Raw genomic sequence first — 8,475 nt, forward strand, 5'->3', positions numbered from 1 at the left:
GATCTTTGCACGGAGCATTTTTGCAGGGGTCTGCTTTCCCATTTAATTGGTTTTCATGGCTGCCAGCTAGATTCTTTGGGTAAAGATGTTTCTATCTTGGGTAAACACCAAGAAGTTGAGCTGCTGATCTAGAGTGAACCATCCCCTTGAACGTTTGAGGAATTGCTTGTAGTAAGTTGTTGCTATGGCTCTGGACAGATTTTCTTGTATCCTAGCAATGATTGTCTTTGGCTGAAGCTTTGGTTGCTACAGTTGGAATCCTGATGGAAGTATTCAGACTGTCAGGTCCTTGCCTGCTTTTGTGCTGTCTCTTCCACAAATGATCTCCTGCCCCCCTCCACAAAACTGATAGCTTGCCTCAGGCAACATCATTCCTTACAACCTAGCAATTTACACCTTGCTGAAATGATTGCGGTATTAGAATAACATCACTTCTGCATGGGACCTGATTTGACTTTTAATAAACTGCAGGGCTGGTGTGATCGGTACTTATGAGTCACTGGCTGTGGCAGAGCTGAGCGGCTCCCTGCATTCAAAACCAGTTTCAGTGAATACCTGCTCAGAAGCCTCATTGATTTTTGCCTGCGTAATTTATGCATTTGTGTTTGCCTTCTGTGAATAAAGGAGCAAACAATGGCTGGGACTGCTCACAAAGGCAATCCTTTGAAGCAAATATCCCTCAATGAAATGCTTTCATTAATTTAAAAGCTCTTTCACTTGTGGGAGAAGAAAATAAAAAATAGCAAACCCCAGCAACAAAAAATGGTATTGTTACGTGGTTTTTCAAATCTAGAAAGTTTTTCACAGTTCCAACAAATAACATTTTCCGAAGTAGAACAAGCCATGCTGAAACGTGGCCAGAGATTTGGCTTTCTAAGCTTGCTTCTCCCCTGCAATGATGCAACAGTGGCACTGGCAGAGGGCTGCTCACTGATATTGGGTAAAGGGCTGAGAGCTGCGACTGCCAGCTTTCTGGGTTATATTGCAGGGTTTGCAATGTCTCATCAACAGCCTCGGCTACTGAAGTTAAATAAGCATCGAAGAACCTCTAGCGTTTTTTTTCTTTCTTATAGCTGTAAAAAGTCTTGGTCAAGAAGTGAAGTGCATGCTCTCTGTAAAATGGGACAAAAGAGGATTGAAAAGAACCTCATATACATGTTTTAATCCTATGGTTTTTAAGAAAATCTCCTGCTTTTTGGAGTATGACTCATGTTTGTAGGCTCTTTTGTTTCTATGTTAAGTGGTCAGCAGTTTTCCTTGCACAAAGCAAAGCTCAGCTCAATGATTTGAGTGTTCATTAAGGACAAAGATGAGAAATCTCTCTTCAGCAGAGAGGATGCACCACAGGAACCTCTTCTGCTGGAGGTGTTTGAATACAGAGAGCAAAATGGCTTTTAGGTCCTGGCAGCATGGCATTTTATATTAGCTATTATATTTGATTGATTTTTCACTCTGTGCTGTGTGGAGCTGTCTGATTTGCATTTACAAACTTGGTAGCTGAAGGAGTTTATGCATGTATTGTATGTTATATGTACCCAGGCCATAGGATCAAACTCAGCTGCTCCCACATGAGAACAGTTCTGCATCCACCAAAATTTTCATCCCACAGAATGGATGTAATCTGTGATTTCAATGTTCTCCTCTTCCAAGAGCCTGATTTGGCCCCCCTACCAATAACAAGATGATGACTGAGAATATTTGAGGAATCCAAATATTTTGTTGTGAGCACTTTCTGGACAGGCAGTGGAGATAATCTGCCCATGCTCATCTTTTCTTCTTTTACACAAATTTTATGTCTTGCTGCAGACCACAAATTAGTCATCTACTCTCTGACTGCACTAAAATGCTTTCGTCAGGATTACAAAAAAATTGTTAGCACAAACCTTGCTACTAACAAGGGTGTGTGTGTGTGGGGGGGTGGGGGTGTTGTTATTTGCTGCTCATTTATCCATAGCTATTTTTGTGCAAAATAGTTTGGGGAGTCCTTTTTCATTTCTCTCCCAGTCCATAATGCCAAAATTTGAAAGATGAACTTTTACTCCTGATGGTCTGGATAGTCCTGAGGACCTCAAAGAAAGTAAGTAGAAACATGCTACTGTTTTTGGAAGTGGTACATAAAAAGGACTATGCCAGTGCCCATTCCTCCAAATTTCTACTGCCAGCTCATTCTTGAGAGTTTGGTTGAATTTCCATCATCACAGATGAGAGAAGGTACCTTGGGTGTGGGTATCCCACATGAGGGTTTCAAGCTTATGGACCAGGAGGTTGTTCAGGCCAAGGGTGGTGTTCTGTAAAGGAAGGAGCCATTTTATTTTTGAACCTGGAGGCCAGAGCTGGGAATGGATTTCTTTTCTCCCAAGTTCCATTCAGAGCTGAAAGTCTGATCTGAAACCTCTTTCCAGCTGGAAATATGCCACAGGAAATCAAAAGAGGAATATTTTATACCCTTAGAGAAAAAACCTTTATGTATGTTGCTCAGTGTAGAAAATGTCTTCCTGTTGAACAGTGAAATAAAAATGACATGACTATTTCCATTTGCCAAGAGCATTTTCAACCTGAGCCAGCCCAAAGGCGCAACTCAGTATTTTCAAGTGTCAATCAAAGATGCTTTCCCTTCAGCTGGTGTAGGGTCCAACAATAGGCCATATGGGATGTTAGTCTATGCCAAATGAAGACGAATTGAATTGGGAATAAAATATGTCAAAGTATCTTCACGCTAATTCCAAGCCCTACAATTGTCATGATGGGAGAGGACTTATTGTAGTCATGCCAGCCCAATCATCTTCACTGGCAAAATAAGAAACATCACAGGTATAAATATCCTTACACTTTGGATATTTAGAGTGGCAGGATGAGGCCTAAAGACGTCATGATAAAATATTTTTGCAAAAAATAACTGTGTTCTTAGGTAGCAAAAGACTGCTGTGGTTTGCAGACAATACTTTGATGGGCAAGGTCCAGACTTCCAAAGATATTCAGGCACTTGAAATCAAGTGTTTGTGTTCCACTATTCAGTTTGAGCAGTACGTAGTGCTGTAAATAACTATGTGCAAATACACATGCCGTACATGAATCTGGACCCAAGTAAAGGCTGGTGTGTTATTAATATGCAGAATTCTGCTTTGAAAGCAGGCAAAGAAGCTGTAATTTTAGAGGAAGATAGTATAGTTTTTGGAAATCGGAGGGGAATTGGTGCCTTTTTGAAAAACTTCCTCCTTAATCAATGGAACCCTTGTGATCCAGAAAACTGTGGGAGTAACAGATGGCTGATGTTTCTTTTCATGTAGGCCAGTCAGCAGGAAAATAATAGAAGCATGTGTCTTAATGAGCAGAAAGAAGGTGTGAGAAAGTACCAGTAATGTGGGAGATGGACGCAGAGAAACCAGGTGCTACCTTCCCCGTTATCAAAAAACTTTCTTATCTGTTGCTCAAAAAGAGATGTGCTGGGGTCTGTAAAGGGAGAAAGGATCTTTGGCCCTAACTCAGACTATTATGGTGTCTCTTTTCTGGAGCTCTTGGACTACCTGCTCTCCACCTCCCTAGGTGCTCACTGGAGAGAGGCAGCACCCAGATCAGACACCAGTATAGTGAGTGTGGCCACAGCTTGTCTGGCAGCCATAAAAAGATGATGCTCTGAACCCCCTTTTTATTTTTTTAACTTTGAACACAGACTTTATAGTAGGTACCAAAGGTCATCTCAGCTGGCTTGATTATAACCTGTCTACCAGACAGGATGGTAGCAACTTAACAACCCCCAATTCTATAGATTTGCTAAAAAAATCTTCTGTCCTCTGTTTGGACAGTACTTCTGAAAATTCACATCCTAAGACTGTCTGTCAGCTACATATGAATGAATCCAGCCAGTAATGAGGAGACTGGAAAAATAAGATGCTGGGACAGAACCGTTATTACAAAATCTACTGCAGGACGATTTTGGAGAGAGTTTGAGGAAGTATATATATCTTTTTTTTTTTCATCCTAGCTCTTCCAAACTCGGAAAGAACATAATGCTGTTGAATTCTGGGAATCACCAGAAATCAGTAGTTCAGGGTTTCTTCAGAAGCTGTGGGAAAGCTGCCCTTATTTCCCACACAAGCAAGGCAGGACCCCAGTGCCAATGAGTGTGAGCCAGTTACTACTCAACTATAATTGAGATTTAAGAGCTATCATTTCCTATTGGTTAACCAAGGAAATATTTATGGCCAAAGCTTGGTGCCAAGCACAATATTTATGACCAAGTTTTTAGCACTGACTGCATTTTTTACTGCTGATTTTTGCACAGAGGACACAGATCACATTCACACTGATGTGGGCATGAAACCAAAGCCCAAAGTCATCAAGACAGAGCCTGGAGTAGAGTCTATCTCTGGCAAATCTCACCCTTGCCTTCACAGCAGCCTTGGTGAGAGCACTTGAAGTAGACATCAGAAGGCCTGGATTGCTCTGCTCTGCTCTCCACACTTGGCTAAAATGCCCTCTGCTCAGGGTGCTGATGCCTGGCATGGGTGTTGTTCTGGATTGTGGCTATGCACTGAGATTGAGGGCTTCAAATAAGGGTGGCACCTCCTGAGTTCCACTGATTCAGCCAGAGGCAGACAGAGAAGCTCTCAGCTCCTGCTCTCCAGCTGGACAGATGGTACGTGCACCACTGAGCCCCTGACATTCATAGCCCAGGAGGGTGTTCAGCAGATTTATTTCACTTGACATTAATATATCAGGCCAGAAGCTCGGGGGTGGTTGTAACTTTTTCAGCCACCTCATCTGGCTAATTACACCGTGGCTCTGATCAAGCCCTGCTTTGCTTGTAGCATGCAGCACCCTTGGACAGGTTTGTACAGGTTGGGAAGATGTGATCTGTAGCTGGTGCTGATTATGGAGAGAAAAGGGAAAGGATTTGTCAATCAGTCAACTCTAGATTTCTTTAGCAAATAAATTGGGCAGCATTTGCCCTCTGGTGAGGAAGGACAAGAGCCTAATTTAGATCTACAAAGCTGAGCAGTGAAACCAAAGCTATTCTTGGAGAACAAACTTGTCTGGAGAGACATGCCTCTGTTCTCTAATTTAAAAACCCATCTTCTTGGATCTCAAGAGAAGCTAAAGCTGCCTCCTTGCTCTTTACCGGCTCTTTACAATGAAGCCTGGCATTTACAAATAAGATGTAGAGGTTCATCTGATTTGTAACATGAGGTCTTTAATAGCTGTAGAGCTGGAAGCCTTAATGAGGCCATGACTTGCTGCTTTGCTTCCTTTCTGTTTTCAATGGTTGGCTCACTTTGTTGCTTTGTTTTAGTATAGCTAGAATCACAAGTCCTCTTGTTGCTTTATTAATAATGAACCTTATTCAGAAATTCCCAAGATATGTCCAAGTAAGGAACAGGAAAAGGACGCATGCAGAGAAGAAGAAATGTCTAGATTAGTGCATTTTGTTGACACCATGAGTCAACGGTCAGAGAAAAACATCACCACCATGTTACACAGCTGTGGAGAAAAGAGAGGTGGGAACCAGCCAGGAAACAAAGGCGGTGAGAGAATTCCCCCTGCTCTTCATCAGCACAGCCTGTCCAGAGAGAAATACAATTGGATGCTCCCCAGAGGTTCATTATGGAGCTAATCCTGCAGGGTGCTGAGCTGCCTTAACTCAAAGCTCAGTAATGCATGAGGATTTCAAGGCAGCACAAGAGGTTAATGCACTAGGGCTCTTGCACTTGGATTCAAATCTTAATCAGCTCACAGGAGGGAGACATGTTGCATTAGCAATACTGCCCTGCTGTGAAGTGTGCGTATTATCTGCTCCATGCCCCATTGAGCATCTCTGCACGGCTGGAACCATGGGGGCTGCCTTGGGTCAGGATTGTGGTGCCCTGGCTGGAGGATGTGTGCCTGTGGTGGCCCCGAGTACCCGGGGCCGGGCTGCCAGGCAAAGGCATGCCAGTTTTGTCTGCTCGCTGTGTGCACTTTGTGGTGGAAACTAGTCTAGTAAGGAATCACATGGGTGATGCGCTTTGGAGCATCTCATGTCAGATGCATTGCTCGTCGCCAATGGAAAGCTGGTTTCTCACTGTGGGTGCTGTAGTTGTTGTAAAGCCATGACATTGCCTTTGTCCCCAGAGTCTGAGCATTGCCATGAGGATGCTCCAGGGAATAATAAGAGGCTACAGTAGTGCTGTATGGTTGGAAACCCACCCACTCCACAGCCAACTTCCAAGAAGGAAAGAAGCCTGGGCTTCATAACCATATCTACTACTTTGGAAATAATCATTACTACACTTGCTTTTTCTCTGTTGTTTTTAATCCCATGCAGGTGTGTCAGCTTCCCTGCATGGCCAAAAGTCTCTTACACAGTAAAAATGTTTGATTTAGTTAAAAATGTCTTTCAGAGTTTTCTGGCACTTCACAGACAATCTGAAATAAATACTAATAAATCAGAGTCACTTTCGTGAGGCCGGTGGTACCTTGCAGATTTCCCCAGAAGCAGATTGAGCCTGCTCTTCTAAGAAACAGTCTGGCACATCCTTCTGCTCTGCTCATTTCAGTGCACGTTTTGGTGAAAGGAGTTCTGTCTCCCTTCAGTGTCGCTTTTCTTCCTACTGCTTTTGCTTCACTTTAAGTATCTGTTGATGACAAAACAGTTAGGAACAGGAGAGAGAAATCTTCTTTAGCACAGGAATGGAGACAAAGAAAAAAACCAATCAGATCACCTTTGAATGCAAAGATGGTGTTTCTCAAGCATTCCATTAACTGGCTTTGTCCCCTGTGTCAAGCCCAAACAGGGAACAAGTAAGGAGATATTATCATTAGTATGTTCTACTTCTGTAGATTCAAACATGCAGATGACATTTTACAAACCAAACAGAGGCCAAGGGCTTGCCCTGGAGAGCTGGCAGTGACATCCAAGACAAGACCATGGAGAGAGAGGGCAAATTCAAAGAAAACATGCAGTCCTGGGATTCCCTGTTAGTGCCTCTGACTCCTTGAGCAGTTGAATTTTTTCCATATTGAACTAGAAAGGCTAAAATAGGGAAAATATATGCTGGAGTGCAGAATGCAAGACGGTGGATTCAGGAGTTACTGGGTCCTTGCAAAATCATGGAATTCTACTAACAGACCCAAAACACTTGAGCCTGAGCCTTATTCCAAGGACAAGTCTGAGATTTCATTAAAAATCTTGGAGGAAACACTGCCTTAGTTCTGTTTAGTTTAGTCTACAATGTCCAATAGCTGGGATGTTTGCATTCAGTTTTTGTGAACATCTGGATTACCCAAATTATCCACATCTTTTTCAGATGAATGAAGATGATAATAATGAGAAGACTCAGAGCCAGGTGCCTGAGAATCAGGCTGGAGTCGCAGCTTTCTCCCACAATAAAAAATCATTCAAACCTTTAAATGGCATCTTTTGTCCCAGTCAGAGTTCCTTGCACATGTACCAGTGGAACACTGCCTTCCAGATACATACAGGAGCTGATGGAAATTTTGTTGTGGCCCAATGATGCAGAAAGAAACTGGCAGTGAGATTTAACAAGGTCACTTCAAGGCACAGAAACCTCTGTAAAATGCGCCCATTCCCCACATCATGTAAAAACAGGGCCAGGGAGGTGAGGGATAAACCTTTCACTTATAGGAAATGATGATTTATGATTAATTTCCAAAAGAAGGAAATCCTTTTTTAATCAAAATAATTTATAGGGTTAATCCAAAGGCAGTATTTGCCTGCCAGGTCCCTTGCTTGACAGCACAGAAATGAAGACAAGGTGAAGATGGATGGGGTTTGTCCTCGGGATTTGAATCAGCTCTGCACAGGAGGGCCTGTAGTCAAGGGTACCTGTATTATTTATGGCCAAGGTTTTCGAAAGGGAATAGCTGATCTTGGATCCCTTGGGTTTGGTCGCCCAACGTGTGACCTGTGCAGAGTACAAACCTCCTTGAAAAATGGCCTTTAGAAATCCTATTTCCCCCCTTGAGCCTTTGGGAATTCGTAAGATTTGTTGTATCTGGTGCTGGTTGCTGGAGCTAGGCGGGCTGAAACCCGGGATTCCCCATTTAACGCTGCTGGGTGCGAACTGAGCAGCGCTGGACCCAACAAGGAGCAGAGGAGCGTGCAAACTGCGGCGACATCCCTCTCCCTCCAGATTTCATAGAGCAAAGGGGTTTAAAGAAATGGGGTTTTCTGGTTGCTGCGTGGATGTTTGGGAATGTGTGGTTCCAGTGCGTGACTGAGTGATGCTGGTTTTACCCTGAAGAGGAATGGTTGCCCTTCTGCTACCCTGCTGCTGGCTGTGGGAAGGAGAGGTGCTCGGTGCTGCACAGGACCTGGCTCTTGGGATGTAACTGCACTTCAGCTTTAAGTTAATTTGTCCTCACATCTGCTGCTTATTAAATTAATGCTGGATGGTTCCCTGGAATGAGCACTACAGATTTTTATAGCCTGTCACAGGTGCTCAGGTGCTGCAATGAGGTCCGGACACTGAAAACAAG

The sequence above is a fragment of the Pelecanus crispus genome, chromosome 14 (genome assembly GCF_030463565.1).
Source record: "Pelecanus crispus isolate bPelCri1 chromosome 14, bPelCri1.pri, whole genome shotgun sequence".
In the NCBI taxonomy this organism is placed as follows: domain Eukaryota; kingdom Metazoa; phylum Chordata; class Aves; order Pelecaniformes; family Pelecanidae; genus Pelecanus; species Pelecanus crispus.